We start from the raw sequence: 16,837 nt of genomic DNA, 5'->3' as shown, positions 1-16,837 counted from the left end.
CATTAAGTACTTTGCAGAAGAGCAGATCATGTAATGGATCATTTTTCATTATGATAGTGGAACTTGGGAGAATGAAAAAAAATCAATTCATGCAATGGTCTCTATTATCAATATCTGGTGCTAACATAGCCCTCAGGAGGAAGAAAAAATTTATTTTACCTTTGTGACCATTGTACCTCTCTGGACAAGCACACATTCCTTACTAATGTCACAAGATTGGCTCACTACATAATGAATGCAGTGACCTCAATCAATGCCCTTTGTCAGGGTATAAAATTGGTAGTGTGGCCAAATCACAGAGACCATAGCTCAGGTCCTGAATGGTTGGACTAGATTCTCCCCTTTGGGATATCACCCTGCTCTACATCCCAAGACACCTGAGATGAGCAAAGATGGATTGTGATGTTACAAAGATCTGCCAAAGAGGAAGTCAGAAAGAACCCAATCTAATGAAAACTTTGGATTTCCCTGTGTGGGTAACAGTTCTCCTATTTGGTTCTCAGTTATAAGCTGTGTCTTTCTTTCTGAAGGTGTTGACTTTCTTGATACCTCAACTGACCAATGACTGTAACCATCTAAACAACTATATATTACTACAAGCTGTTTGATGTTATTTCCATAGCTATAAATAGCAAGGATTGTGCAGTCAGAGAGAAGACAGGGTCAAACACGAAAGTGGTCAGTATGCATAGAGTCTGAGTTGGGAAGAAGTAATATTTGGCTCCATAGGCCTCGTTTTCATAGATGCACAGGTCAGTGGTGCTGTCCCTTTGCCTGTGACACCTGCATTTTATCTTTCTAGCAGCAGTGCTGTGCTCAAGGCTAATGGTGACTCTCATTGTGCAAACTTATGAAATCTCAATATCTATACATGATTTCACCCTTAGCACAATCTCTTCCAACGAGATGGAGATCTTTAAGGAAAGACGAAAAACATTTCCAAAATTATTATAACTAGCATTTGTATATTTTTAACAGCTTATAAAATTTGTTTCACATACATTATCCTGCTAATTCTCACCAGCAACTCATAAGGCATTTTATGATGCTCGATTACAGGTGTCAAAACTTGAGCTCAAAAAGACAAAGAAAAATATGCCTTAAGTCATACAGCTAGAAAAGTGGTATGGCCAGGACTCCCCGAAAACATTCTGCCTCCAAGTTTCTTGCAGTTTCTATATCATTCACAGCCATCTTGCATATGATCAGTGTACCAGAGAGCCTACCGTCAGAGGGTTAAACAGAAAAGCAGGAACTTTTCCAATGCTTCATCCTTAAAGTTATCCTAAACTTCATTTTTTTATATATAATCTCTTAATAAAATTCATTTTTAAAAAGTCTTTGGTATAGGCTTATTTGAGATCTTTGATTAATTGTTCTTAAGTAAAACTATAAATTTTATCTTATTTATGCCTTAATAGATTAATAATGGCACCTTGTTATATCAGTTCTTAATTATTTCAAAACTGCATCACAATTTGCTTGGCTTAACATAAAATGAGATAAGATATACTGGAAAGTTAATAAGATATAAAGCCTTAAGGCTGGCTACTAAAATTCCTTTAATTTCTGTTCTATGAAAATATCAATACATGGTTGATCTTCCTTTCTTTTTTTTTTTTTTCTTTCTTTTTTTACAGCATGGGAAATACTCTGATTCAAGTATTCTTAAATTAGGCAATGCCTTAAATCAGATACCATTATTTATTAATGGGATTTTTTGTAGTATTAGTCACCATAAAATGAAATCACATCTAATTTAGATAGGGTGACTCTATAACCTAGTTTACCCAGGGCAAATGCATGAGAAGAAGAAAGACTTAAACTCCTTCATCAATACCTCAATATATTGACTTCTCTCCCTGTGCATTTAACAAGTATTTACAGCATACCTACTGTAGATATGTATGTATATATATATATATATATAAACACACACATATCTTTTTGAAACAGTCTATAAACAAGTAAATTTTGCTGGGTGCTATGAAGCAAAGTAAAGAGTACAATGAAAAATTGCAAAGGTCAAACTCCATGTCCCTAAGGAAAAGCATTAAAAATCAGTGGGAGTTAACTAGGCAAAAAGTTAGTTACTGGAAGAATATTCCCTGGTGAAGAATCAGAATCAGTTTGTATGAATTTCAATTCAAAGAGGAGTTTTATTTAGTCAAGATTCAAAAAAATAATTAAGTGCCTATTATATGCTAAGCTCCATTCTAGGTACTAAGGTAATAAAAAGTTTTTTTCTCATGAAGCTCACACTTAATAGGGAAAACAATAAACATAAAAGAAAGAAGGGGAGTGGTGAGAAGGAGAGAGAGGGTGATTACAATTTTAGGATAGGGACAAGTATATTTTTTTCCTAGAAAAAGAAACAATACTGGAACACGTCATAAAGAGTAACTGGGGTTAGAAGGATGACTTTAGATTTTCTGGCAGAAAAAAAGGTTCTAAAGAGGTGATATTTTAACTGTGTTTTGACTGACAAGAATGGGCTAGCCAAGTAAAGATCTTTGGGAAGAATATTCCAAGCAAAGGAAAGAGCAATTTAAGAATTGTAAGGTGGAAATGAACTTGGTGCATTTAGGCAACAAATAATTAAAAGCCAGTATGGCTGAAACATAGTGAGTCGAGAGAAGAGTGGCACTAGAACAGCTAAAGAAGGTGAGACTTATGGCCCTGACATGGAGTTGAACTCTTATAACTGGGGTCTCAAGGACCTAAGAGTGAGAACCTGGAGAGGTGGACAAATCATAAGGGTCATTGTATATTCGATTAAAGATTTTGAACTTTAGTCAGTAGCATTAGATATCATTGAAGGGTTTCAAGAAAATTAGTGACATTCTGTTCAATGTTTTAGCTCATAAAGGGATTGTATGGGGAACAAGAATGGAAGGAGAGTGAGCTGTAAGAAGGCCATTTCAGGAACTCAAGCGGAAGTGATAGTGCTTTAAGCAACATTATAATAGTGGAGATGAGGAAAAGTAAACAGAGTAAAGATCTTATGGTGCTTCCAAAAACCGGTGGTATTTGACCTAAAGATTCTAAAATGCATTCTCTCAAAAAGTATTATGTTGAGTGCACTTCAGGAACAAAAATAAATTTTAAATAGTGCACTAAAAGTAAACCTTATAAATACCTTTTTCTCTTAACTTTAATATTTTGTCTCAGGAATATCCTAAATTGGTTTGTGTCTTTATTAAAACGTTCAGCCTAAGAAGATTTTACCCTCATCTTATAGAGCCCTAAAAGGTAGTTTACATTGAAAAGCTCACATGTATCTCTAACTACATCAACTTTAACATCATCTTAATTAAATTGAGGTTTCTTTACTTTTCCCCTGCTGTTTTAATAAGAATATATTCTGCTTTCTGACATAGCAATAAAAAATTATACAAATACAAATACATTATAAACCCTCTGGTTTTGAAAGGAAAGATACTCTGATATCATTGTTTTAAAAAATAAAGTTCCTTCGAAGGGACATGAAACATAGCTATTGCCATTCTTATCAGATGAGTTTCAAATCAAAATGCTGTTTTTATTACTTCAACAAAGAATAGCAATTGATTCTGTCAGGATGTAATTGAAGTACCTACTGCACGTCAAAATATTCTTTTCCTCCCTCCTACCAAGTGGTAAACTAAAAGAGAAATTTGGCAAAATTCCAATTTTCTTGAAGAAGTCTTACAGGTTAACTCTTTAGCATTGATTCTAACGAACATTTCTTCTGTTTTGCCCTTCTTACCAAGAATGTATTCCAAAAACAAATGACACATTCCTTCAGTAGAGAGAAGACTGCCATCTCAGGATATTTTCATGATGGTCGTGGCTGTAGTGACCCATATGCTAAACACAGAAGTTTCAACAGGATTGGAAGCCATTGGGAACAGTGGTAGAAGGTAAAGAGTAGGTCGAGAATTAGGCACACCTTGGTATTTTGGCCTAGGTTGTAGGTTCCAAAGCCAGGGTTGAGTTCTGGAGCTTCAGGAACTCCCCAGAGGTTGGGGTCACAAGGAGATACATTTGGGCATTTGAGTCACCTTCTTCATGAACAATCACTCATTGTTCACATACTGTTTGGTGTGCATTGCTTCTTGATGGACCTTTTTATATGAAAAGGAGATAGTCCTTACCATCTAAAGAAATTACATGCTGGTGAAAGATTTGGAAAAGTAAATAATAATCACAATTCCAAGGGATGAATGTAATGACATGAGGCAGTACACGTTTTAGAAGTCAGACGTATGCAATCTAGACAGGAGAAAGAATTTGGGAAGAGGGGACTATATTCAAAGAAGACGTCCTAAAAAAATACTGTCTATAGAATACATATGAGTTGGACAACTGGTGAAGGAAAGAAAGAGAAAAACCCAGGTGGGGTATGGTGGACACAGTGGATTACAAACCCAATATTCCTCCCCATTCTTGTTCGTTCTTAACAGAACTTCAGTTTTTCTGAGACCTCCATCCCTCCCATATACAATCATATGCTTCAGAAGACATAATGCCTCTCCCCACATCCATGAGTAGCTGTGATCTGTCTAAGGTAGAGTTTCCAACCATAGCACTATTGATATCTGGAGCTGGATAATTCTTTGGTTTTGGTTTTGGTTTTGAGAAGGAGTGAGGCTGTTCTGTGCATTGTAAAACGTTTAGAAGCATCTTTGACCTCCACTCACTAGATGATACCACACCCTCCCCCTCACTTATGACCATGAAAATTATCACCAGACATTATTAAATGTCTGTTGTGGGGCAAAATCACCCCCTGTTGAGAATCACAGATTCAAGGATAATTTTAATGGTTCTGAAATGAGTATATTATCAAATACTGACTCTGCTCTGTTATTCACATTTTGTGCTGGAACTTTGTCCTAGAACTGCTGCAGCCATTCTGTTTCCAGCCTGGAAAAAATAAAACAAAATAATGGCCAGAGATAATAGAGGGAAGGTAGAAAGAAGCTGAGTTCTAGATGACATGCTCAAGTGAATATTTTGTTGTGGGGAGCTGTCTCAAATGTTCTGATATGTGTAATAATACATTTATTGTCTAAGACAATTTGTATTGAGGTTTCCACAAATTGAAGCTCAGAGACCTTTAACTGATACCAAGGGGAAGCAGCAAGTACACCATCCTGAGCAGGGCGCCTCTGGGGAACTACAAGCGCCGAGTATGGCTGGAGTACAGAAACTGAAACGGTGAATGAAGGAAGAAGTACGTGACAGTGATTCGAGGTAACAATGCTGTGTTCAGTAATAAATAGTGATTCAGAGACAGTGAAGGTTTAAGCAGGATCAGAACTGGGTCTTTGAATGCAGGTTGGAGACTGAAGCCAGAGATTAGAGTTTGGAGGAAGTTGCAGCAGCAAGGAATGGATGGTGGTATCTTTAATTCTACTTCCCCCAAATAGTTTGCTCTTTAGTTTGTCTTTGCATCATTCAAAGCCAAAAGATCAAGTTTTCACTTTCTAGTCATTATGCGACCTTCCTCAGAATGTCTGGCTTCTCATTTAAATAACATTTCTCATCTACAGTTGTCGGATACCACTCTGATGATAGACATAACCAACAAAAGCATTTCTAATTTTATGTTTTCAAGTAAAACCATTAACTTCTATATATAGAAATTTAACTTTGATCCTCACAGCACTATCAATGCAATAGTCTTCTAATCACACAATAAATATACCACCAAGACTTTCTTTCGTACAGCTAGAGTGACACACATATGGAGCTCCCATGAATAGTGGACTAAGTGTAATGAATGAGATCTGAGAAAGAGAACAGAGTACAAACACTGGGTTTTGTTCCAGGTGCTTGAGCATGCTGAGGTCTATCCACTATTTAGATAGGAGATTTTTATAGTCCATTCCTCAAATACAGTAGTTCAGAACAGAACCACTTTTTGTTAGAAAGTTAAATTAGGATTATATGGAAGTTTCTACTTGAAGGATTTGGTTATGCAATGTTTTATAGTGAAATGCTAAAGGTAAAATGAACCATACTAAGTCTGGGCCATTTGAAACACATTGCTTTATCATTCTCTTTATTGGTTGGCCTACCTATCACTGATACTGATTTACATGGCATAGTTGTGGAGGCGCTTTCTCCTGCTGAAATTTGCTATCTTATTTCTTCTCTCTCACAACACTGATAACACTAAAATCCTACCAAAAAAAAAAAAAGTTAGTGGTTTAGGAACCAATATCATTGTATCATTGTAGTCAAAAAGTTTCTATTGGAAATGTTGAATACATAACGATTTTTCTCTCTTCAATAAAGAATGAAACAGACCAATTTACCATGTTAAAGAGGAAGTACTACAAAATCTATGATCAATAGCTCTGATATTTAAATAGTTTTTTATTGGTTTTTGTTTTTAAAACTGTATCTCCTGTTTGCAGCCCTTTCCTAATGGCCTGATTGACCTGTCAACTTGATTTTATATTATTAAAAAATTAAAGCTGCTGCATCAACTATTGTTTTTTACTCATTTTCGGTCGTCTACTGAAAGAGTTAACTGATATGTTCATTCCCATACCCCATGGGAATGGCGAGAAAGAATCTCCATAGAGCTTTGGAGGTGGTTCTACCAGAGAGGGATACTCATATCAGAAGCAATTATAAGGAATGTATGCTGCCATGTACATGTGCATATTTATAAGGATTTTAATCTTTCACCAACGAGCAGGTGATGGGTGTGAGTAATGTTTCTAAATCCCTACATACCACAATGGAAATATGAATTATCTTTTTATCAGAGTGTCTCAGAAAGCAAAGGGATTCTTACATCATCTGTTATATCCCTTAGCAAAATTATGATTAATTCCAAGAGAATGTCTTCCAGGGCTTGATCAAAGTTTAGGTTTCTTGGGCAGTGAATAATTCTTCATTTTCCATCATGTCACTATCTTTTGTTAAGTAGCATTTCTAAAAATCATGTTACATTTGTATTTGATCATTTCCATCTTATTGGTTCTAGGTATTCACAAGTAAAACCCACATCCTTTAATTTCTTTTTTAGGAACTAAAGCTATACTTTTAATTTGTACCTTAAACAATTAATAGTTAATATAATATAAATAATTGAAACAAATTATTTATTAAAAAAGCTCATATATAGTTATAAAATGTCTCTAAATCTTTATCTTAAATATTACTAGCCAAACAATGCATAGTTTTTACCATTCCTTGTGATCAAATAATCATTTTGATGTCAAAACACTAAAATATTTAACTGTAAATCAAGAGCCCACTTATCCCTTAAGGGGATATAGGAAACAATCTAAACGCCTAACAATGTGGGAATAGTTGATTAAGCTAGTTTTCCACTTAATAAAGCATTATGCAAGTTCTGTCTTTTATTCAGCACCAACAGCAAACTCTGGTATATAGTAGGCACTCAATATATATCTGTTGAATTACTGAATGATGCAGCCATTAGCATTATAATTTGGAACCCTATGTAATTAAATGGCAAAATGCTTGTGATGCAAAGTGCAAAGTTCAGCAGAAAAGTAAATACAGAAATATATCTGTAATTTGCTATATGAAAAATAGTGAGTAGCTGGAAAAGAGTTAATGATATAAGCATAGTTATCAAGATTATTTTTGTTTGCAAATTTTCTGTGACACTTTTCTTCTACAAATAGGACCAAAAACAGAGATGTGCATGACTGACTATGCCTAGTTCCTTCAATCCCACATTAATAGCTCAGCCAGAGGACCACCCCATCTTTCTCTTCTCCACTCCAAGTACTGGGCTCTGATTGCCTACTGCTCCCCACCTGCCACTTCATCTATACTGTTCCTTCCACCCTTTTCCATCCCTCTTCCCTCCCTCATGTCCATCTAATCTACCTCTCCCAGCATTTTCAACAGCAAGCGCAAATCATCTAGATTACACCAGGCAGAGGGGTCCTACCTGTAACTGGCACAGAACCCGTGCGTAGATGTGGTTTCCCTGGAAGTGTAATTTTACCTCTGGCCTCAGGATGTAGCACATCTCATTCCTGAGTACAAGTTCACAGTTAAAAATCATGAAGCCAAAATCATGAAGTTAAAAAAATGGAAAACTGTTATGGAGTGATAACTATGTATAGATTGAGACAGTGAAGAGCATAAATTGTGAACATTTTTTTAAAAACTAGATAAGGATTAATTTGGTCCATAAAATGGACACTAAATTAGAGCAGAAGCAGGAAAATAAATATTCAATTATTTGGCAAATATTCTTACAAAGAAAGCACTCTGGGTATCTACCAAAAAAAATCTGAAAACATTTATCCATAAAGATGTGTGTGCTCCGATGTTCATTGCAGCTTTATTAGTGGCCAAGACATGGAAACAACCACAGTGTCGTTTAATAGATGATTGGATAAAGAAGATGTGGTATACATGCCCAATGGAATACTACTCTGCCATAAGGAAAGGTGAAATAGTGCCATTTGCAACAACATAGAAGGATCTTGAGATTATAATGCTAAGCGAAATAAGTCAGACAGAAAAAAATAGAGAGCCATAATATTTCATTGACATGTGGTATATAAAGCTGAAAACAACAAAAGAACAAGACACACAAATGAAAAAACAAAAACTCATAGACACAGACATTAATTTACTGGTTACCAGAGGGTAATGGGGGGAGGGCGGTGGTAGATGAGGGCAAAGGGAATCAAATATATGGTGATGGAAGGAGAACTGACTCTGAGTGGTGAACACACAATGTGATATATAGATGATGTATTACAAAATTATACATCTGAAATCTATGTAACTTTACTAACAATTGTCACCCTAATAAACTTTAATGAAAAAAAAGAAAAAAAGAAAGCACTCATGATCTTTCCCTCATCCAGGCCACATGTGCACCTCTTTGGGGTGGAATATTATCCCCTAAATAATGTATTAAAATTATTCCATTTTCTTGAAGCACACACAAGTTAGTCAAGCGAACACTACGTGTAGAAGTGGAAAGGGCTAATGATGGAAGTGAGGGTGGTGCTAGATGAGGATACATGGTGTTGATGTGATCTCGGGGCATATATAACACTGTTGCAGTTTTAACACTTCTTATGTGGTTATATGTTTAGAATAGAAGCTTTATCTGAGCAGGGACCAGGTATCCTCATCACACAGTGTGTTGCCTGAAATTCTGAATTTTATCCACCCTAAGACTCCAGAGAGAATATTTTGAGCCTTTATTTTATGTACCTGTAAGGGAAAAAAGTGCTGTTAAACATTGAGTTATAGCATGCCATTACATGAAAAACTAATCTCAATTTCATAAATGTTAAAATTTAGGGAAAAGGTGTCCCTTAGACTTGCACTATGGCGGTAGGAAGCCCATAAATATGCGTTAAATGAACCACACACCATAAATGTCCTCATAGAAATTCTAGACTTCTGTTTTGTCTTGTTTTGTTTTGTTTTGTTTTGTGGTTGGTAACACAAAGCTAAGATATACAATGTGATCTATGTTCTCAAAGACAATTGGAATTATTCAAGTTTAGAGATGAGAAGAAAATTAGAGGTAAGCTAATTCATACCCTTACTCAATAAAAGTGAAAACTGAGGCTCAAGAAGGTGAGGTGACTTTTTCAAAGATACAATTCTGTGACATCATGTGACGATATAAAATGCCTAAGAAAACTAAGACTTTATAAAAAATAATTAATCATTAGGTCCAGTAATTGAAATAACTCATATCAAAATGATACTTTACATTAGGTATTAAAGATTAAAACAAACCTCTACTGCTCTAAAAGCACTGGTGCTATGAATTCTTAAACCCACAGCTTTAGCTCTAATTTTATTCAACTGTCATCTGCAGATCATCCTTCTCTGCAGGCAGGCCCTTTGCAAAATTTTTCTATAAACATGAGACATGATAGGATAATACTGCTATTATTCCAGTAGTGGCCATAATTAAGGAATTAGTTTGTAAAAAATATATATATTCTCAGTATTCCTCCTTCTAACTGTTCATTAAACTTAGCACCATCACACTTATTCATATTCCATCTAATATTTAAAATTCAGCCTTTTGAATGACTGTTTCGGGGTGTTTTTTGTTGTTGTTAATCACAGAACTGTAGCCTAATATGTTTATCTTAACTTTGTGCTCTGCTGGCAGAACTGGCCATAGCAATCAATTCAGCAGATGTCTTCACTGAGCTGTCTGCAGTGACGTAAGGATTCTTGCCATGGGAAGATTAAGGCACAGCTGTGGGAAACAAAGTTTCACCTAAATAAGTTTCATGAGTCCAAAACCACAGATTCCATTGAGATGAGACTCCAGCCTTTGGTCTCATTTGGTATCTCATGTTCACATAGTTGTAAAAGAAAGAGCAAACACTGGCGACCTCACTGTTAGTGAGCCCTCTAGGACTTACATTGCTTCATTTGTGGTTATTCTACCTAAGAGGAAGAATTCACCTGTAGGGCCATTTCCATGATAGTATGGGCCTGTGAGCGTCATTGCGTGCTACCATTACATTTTCACCTGAGTGTAAGGTGCTTGAAATGAATATCAAGAGCTGTGTGAGAGGGAACATGCCAAATATAGAGTGTCTAGGAGACTGGGTCATTTGGATGATGGTGGAGGTGAACAGAGGGGTTTGAAGGGGTGACAATGCTTTCATACTCCTCTCTCTTCCTCACACCCTGAGATAATGCATGTCTTGAGGCATCTGCATCCCTGTGCTAAAGCATGTGGCTCTGGATGGACTGTCACCCCATATACTATACCCTGGAGTTAGTTCTTTTGCCAAAAAAATAAAGTTTAAACTTGGAAGCTCCCTACCTTCCAAAATATACGCCCGCATAGCCTGTATCTATGAACTTTTGAACTTCTGTTCCCCCCCCCCGTTCCCCTCCCTTCCCCCATCCTTTCTCATTCCCCTTCTCCCCTTCTTTCCTCTAGTTCAAATGCATGCACTCCCACTCTGTCAAGTTTATTATGCACATTGACTATTTCTGACAAAAAATATGGAATTTCTCGAAAAGAAAAAGGGGCAGCAAATTAAATTGGGCTGACAATTATAAGGTCCTCTTTGCTGATCTAAAAATGTTAGAATGCCTGAACTAAGCATACTCTCAAATTAATCCTTTTTGTCTTGTCCTGTTCCGTAATCAAATCTATTACTCTTTTATAAGGTGATTTTCTCTAAATATGTCCTGCTTATAAATGCTTTTCACACTATAAGATTATTTAATCATTCACTAGTTCTTGTGTTTTAATTGCCAAAATACAATAATCTGCATTTTTTGTTATGGTGGAAGATAGGATTTCATTTTGTCCTATAGCATTAGCCAGCTATCATAAAACTGTTTTCTGAATGATCTAGACTTATACTCATGAAGTGATATCTATAACATGAACACACTCACACACATTTGTTTTAGGAGTCTCCTTTTCTGTCACATCTTTATATATCACACCAGAAACAAACTTTTAATATTATTATACTAATTAATATCTAGTAATACAAGTATCCCTTTATATTTTCATAAGCAAAATTGGCTCTTCTAATATTGTTCTTCTCTCACATAAACTTTACAATCAATTTGTCAAATTAGAATAATCCCGTTAAAACTTTGTTTGGAAATGCCTTAAATTTGTGTATTAATTTAGTTAGGACTTGCATCTTAATTTTTTTGAAACTTCCTAGGAATTTGTTCGTCTCTTATAGTCTATAAAAGGTTCTTAGATATGCTGTTAAGTTTATTTCCAAACGCTTTTGCTAATATAAATGGGATTTTTTTTTTTTTTAGGTTTTAATTTTTTTTTTTAATTTATTTATTGGGGTGACAATTGTTAGTAAAATTACATAGATTTCAAGTGTACAATTCTGTATTACATCATCTATAAATCCCCTTGTGTGTTCACCACCCAGAGTCAATTGTCCTTCCATCACCATATATTTGATCCCCTTACCCTCATCTCCCACCCCTCACCCCCTTACCCTCTGGTAACCACTAAACTATTGTCTGTGTCTATGAGTTTCTGTTTCTCATTTGTTTGCCTTGTTCTTTTGTTGTTTTTGGTTTATATACTACATATCAGTGAAATCACATGGTTCTCTGCTTTTTCTTCCTGACTTATTTCGCTCAGCATTACACTCTCAAGATCCATCCATGTTGTCACAAATGTTCCTATATCATCTGTTCTTACCGCCAAATAGTATTCCATTGTGTATATATACCACAACTTCTTTATCCATTCATCTATCGAAGGACATTTTGGCTGTTTCCATGTCTTGGCCACCGTAAACAAAGCTGCAATGAACATTGGAGCACACGTGTCTTTATCTAGAAATGTTTTCAGATTTTTTGGGTAGATACCCAGGAGAGGGATTGCTAGGTCATATGGCAATTCTATTCGTAATTTTTTGAGGAACCTCCACACTGCCTTCCATAACGGCTGCACTGGTCTGCATTCCCACCAACAGTGTATGAGGGTTCCTTTTTCTCCACAGCCTCTCCAACATTTGTTACTATTTGTCTTGTTGATGATAGCCATTCTGACTGGGGTGAGGTGATATCTCATTGTGGTTTTGATTTGCATTTCTCTGATGATTAGTGATGTTGACCATGTTTTCATATGTCTATTTGCCAATAAATAGGATATTTTTTACCACTATATTTTATACTTGGTTGTTGTTGGTCTGTAGGAAAGCTACACAAAGAGTCTACTAGAGACTAAGAATTATATTAGGCACTGGAGACGAAAGCTGAAATAGGAGGAGGAGGCGCAGAATAGAGATAAGGAGGAAAAGGGCTAGTGAAGTTGCTTTGCCTGCAGCTCAGATGGGTGAGGCTGTCAAGTAAATCAGTGATAACCTCACAGTGTGACAAGGTATGAGACACAGGGCATGATGGTAAGCTCCATCTGTCATGGCCTCTAGCCACTATCTTTGCTGTCTGCACAGGTTTTTGTTCCCTGAAATAATCCATCTAAATCATCCATATGATAGAATGGACCTATTCTAGCTGGTAGATAAGTACCATTTTTCTTGCCATAGAGAGGCTAATTATTTGCCCAATATTATTTATTGAATTACTGTGAATTTCCTATGTGCCTGAAATTTCGGCAGGCAATGGGGATACAGTGGTGAATAAAGTAGACATAATCCATTCACATAATCCATGCTCACATTGTTTATAGTACATCTGATCAGATGTAAAATACTTTTTTAAAGACAGCATTTTCTAGGCCTGGGTACATACATGCACATGAATGGTTATAAACATACATACTGTAATAAAGGAATAAAAGATTATATATGAAAAACAAAATCATCTCAACTTCCTCCTTAAAACCTGTAACTACATATTAACTATGCTGGTGTGATAGGCTGAACAATTCCCTCCTCCTAACATGCCCACATCCAGTTCCCCAGAACCTGTAAATTTGTTCCTTTAAATGCCAAAGGGACTTTGCAGTGTGATTAAATTGTGGATTTGGGGGTTGGGAGATTGCCCTGGATTACCTGTGTGAACCCACTGTGATCACACAGGAGGGTTAGAGCCAGTGAGAAGGCAGCGTAATGACAGAAGCGGAAGTCAGGGTGATGTACAGAATGGATCATAAGCCAAGGAATGCAAGTGGTGTCTCGAAGCTTGAAAAGTCAAGGAAATGGAGTGTCCCCTAGAGCCGCCAAAGGAATGCAGTCCTGGCAAACCATTCTAGCCTTCAGATTTCCAAAACTATAAGATAATAAATTTGAATTGTTCTAAGCCACTAAATTTTTTTACAGCGGCAACAGGAATCTAATACAGGTGTGACATCCAAACTCTTTAGTTTAACACTCACAGATTTCTTTCAAATGATCACAATGCAATGCTTTTAGCCTGATTTCTTATTACAGCTTAACTTGGCCCATTTAATGCAGCAACGTAATCAGCCCCATCTTCTTTGTGCCTTCTGCATCTTTTCTTACCTGTCCCTAGATCTGGTCATGAAGCAGCTCCTTCCCTATGTAATTCATGCCTAAGGACTGCCTAAAGCTGGATCTGTAAATGCACCTCATTCCTCCGACTGGAATCACTTGCATTCCAGTGGCATACAACTAGTATTTTAGGTTCGGAAACTCAATGTTGTGCTCTGTAATTGTTCTTGAGACATCTGAAATATAGAGTGTACAGCTGTAGCACATCAAAACCTTCAAAAAACAGGGGCTTTATGTGCTTTTGGTTTATAATCATCTTGACAGGGTCTCCCAATCTTCTCACATCATGGCTTGCACAGAAAATAGTTAAATTTGCACAGCATACTTAAGTAAGTGTATATGGTTGCTCCTGGCCAGTTTTCTGGCTACCCTAGAACCCGTGTGAAGGTCAGGTCAAAACATGGAACTTACTGGAAACATGAAAGCTGAGAAACCCCCCTAGGTATTTGGCACCATGTAAATACCTCTCCTAGGTATTTAGCATCGCCCCCATCATTTAATTGGGGTTCAATGCATGTTGGCAAACTCTTCTTGTTAACCAGGAATAATACAATTACAGGAATTTCTGAAATCAGATATATATGGCTCTCAGGAAAAATATAGAGCTACTTTATTCTTTTATAGGACTGTGATTTATACAGTGCTTTTACATACTTCATTTGACTACCACAAGAACCCTGTGAAATAAGAAGATAGGCATTATCACTTCTATTTTGTAAGTGAAGAAGCTACGACAGAGGACCAATTACCTCCCAAAGCTATCAATGGGCAGAACCAGAACTGGGAACGAGCACTTCTAACTCCACATCCAGTGTTCTTCCCCCCATGATTGCTTAAAACCCTCAAAGCTAATAATGATGTTTCTAAAATCCAGATTAACATGTAAGTGAACTCATTCTTTAAGTTTCAAACAGAAACCTAGAATTTTATATTCTAGATCTGGACTATTGTATTTTTAAGTCTTATTTTCTGTTCTAATAAGAAAAAAACAACATTAAGTGTGAGAAAGGTGAAGGGATTAGGAAGTACAGATTGGTGATCACAATAGTCACGGGGATGTGAAAAACAGCATGGGGAATATAGGCAATAATGTAAAAACTACGTAGGGTGTCAGATGGGTACTTGACTTATTGGGGGGAATCACTTCATAAATTATACAAATGCTTAACCACTATGTTGTACACCTGAAACTCTAAAATAGTATTGAATGTCAACTATAGTTAAATATATACCGGGGGCATCAAAAAATGTATACACATGACTTGTATTCATCTTTTGTTATCGGTATGTATTGTTACAATTTTAATACAGTCTGTTTCCTTTCTTAAAATGTGTATACATTTTTTTGGCACCCTCTGTGTGTGTGTGTGTGTGTGTGTGTGTGTGTGTGTGTGTGTATATATATATATATATAGTCATGGGAGATAAAGTACAGCGCAGGGAATATAGTCAAGGTACAGGGTACAGTAATATATATGTACAGGGTCAGAGGGGTAGTAGACTTGTTGGGGTTACCGTTTTGTAAATGTCTAATCATTACGCTGTTTTGTATACCTGAAACTAATTTTTTTAAGAAACCCATTAACTGATACCAGAAATTAACAAAATGCCATGTTTTAACATATTCATCACTTAGAAGAAAGATATTAGTGGCCCTGCTATTAAATATAAACATTTTTTAGTTTTACAGTTAACTTGCTGAGGCAGCAACTGTAGCCCCACTGGGGACGTGCTACAAGGTATTTGAAAATAAGAGAATGGCTCAAATAGAGAAACCAGATGCATTATGAAAAATGTTTCAGGGTCTGCATGGCTGGAGGATACATTCATATACTTTTCTGCCCTTGAGGACTATGAACAGCGAAATTCTTTTATTCTTACATCACCTATTGAAGCCAGCAAGTTCCTCCAGGAGGAATCAATAAGACAGCTGCACACTTAGAAGGATAGCAGTAAGCTATCTATTACTCTTCTTTTCAGACATAAAATGAAGAAAAATGTAATTTATTCAAATGTAGGGGTGATAATGTGGTAACCTGCCATAAACATGCAAGCCTACTCAAAATGATAGCATTATCATTCTGGGTGCCCCCAGGATCCAACAAAAGAAGAAAATAATTCACCATGCAGTGTGTTAATTCTCCGTCACTTAATGACTGTTAATTCAATAAGACAATCCCTTTAGAGGAATGATTCTTTAGGAAGCATGTGTGTGGGAAGGAGGGTAGCTGTGTCCCAAGTGTTAGCAAGGTTAAGTTTCTGTGTTCTTCCTTTGTACATTCAAATAAGGCTCATTGAAGCAGTTTTCTGTATCCCCTCTATTGTACGCTAGCTTTTCTGAGTGGTTACTTTTAAAATGGAAATGGCTTGATAAGGACCTGGGGATACCATTTACCATGGACTCTGGAGGTGGACATGTAGCTGTATATTTTACTAGCTGTGTGATGTTAGGTCAGTTATTTAGCTAGTCTTAAATTTCAGATTCTCATCTGTAGAATGGGTGATTTTGCAAAAACCATCACCACCCAACAGGGATTGTTGTGAGTCTCTAATAAGATCATACATTTAAAGTGCTCGGCACAGCGTCTAGCACCCTCCTTCTTCCTTAGTCAGCGTTTCTCTCCTCAGTTAACTTCAGAAAACACTTCCCTCTCTTGACATGTTACAAACCAGTATAAACCCTTAGAATTGCCAGATGAAGAAACTTCATTTTAGGCCAAGATTCAATTGCATTAAAAAAATATTGTTAGGTGAACAGTAGCTTATTGACATTTTACTTTCTGAAAATAACAAAAGTTAACTAAAAGTCATGAATCCAAACAAGAATCTTGGTTTCATTTCTTAAGGAAAATGTACTTTTGTGCTTTCACTTATTTAATAGT

The sequence above is a fragment of the Rhinolophus sinicus genome, linkage group LG01 (genome assembly GCF_036562045.2).
Source record: "Rhinolophus sinicus isolate RSC01 linkage group LG01, ASM3656204v1, whole genome shotgun sequence".
NCBI classification, from domain to species: Eukaryota; Metazoa; Chordata; class Mammalia; order Chiroptera; family Rhinolophidae; genus Rhinolophus; species Rhinolophus sinicus.
Note: the sequence above shows the minus strand (reverse complement) of the source record.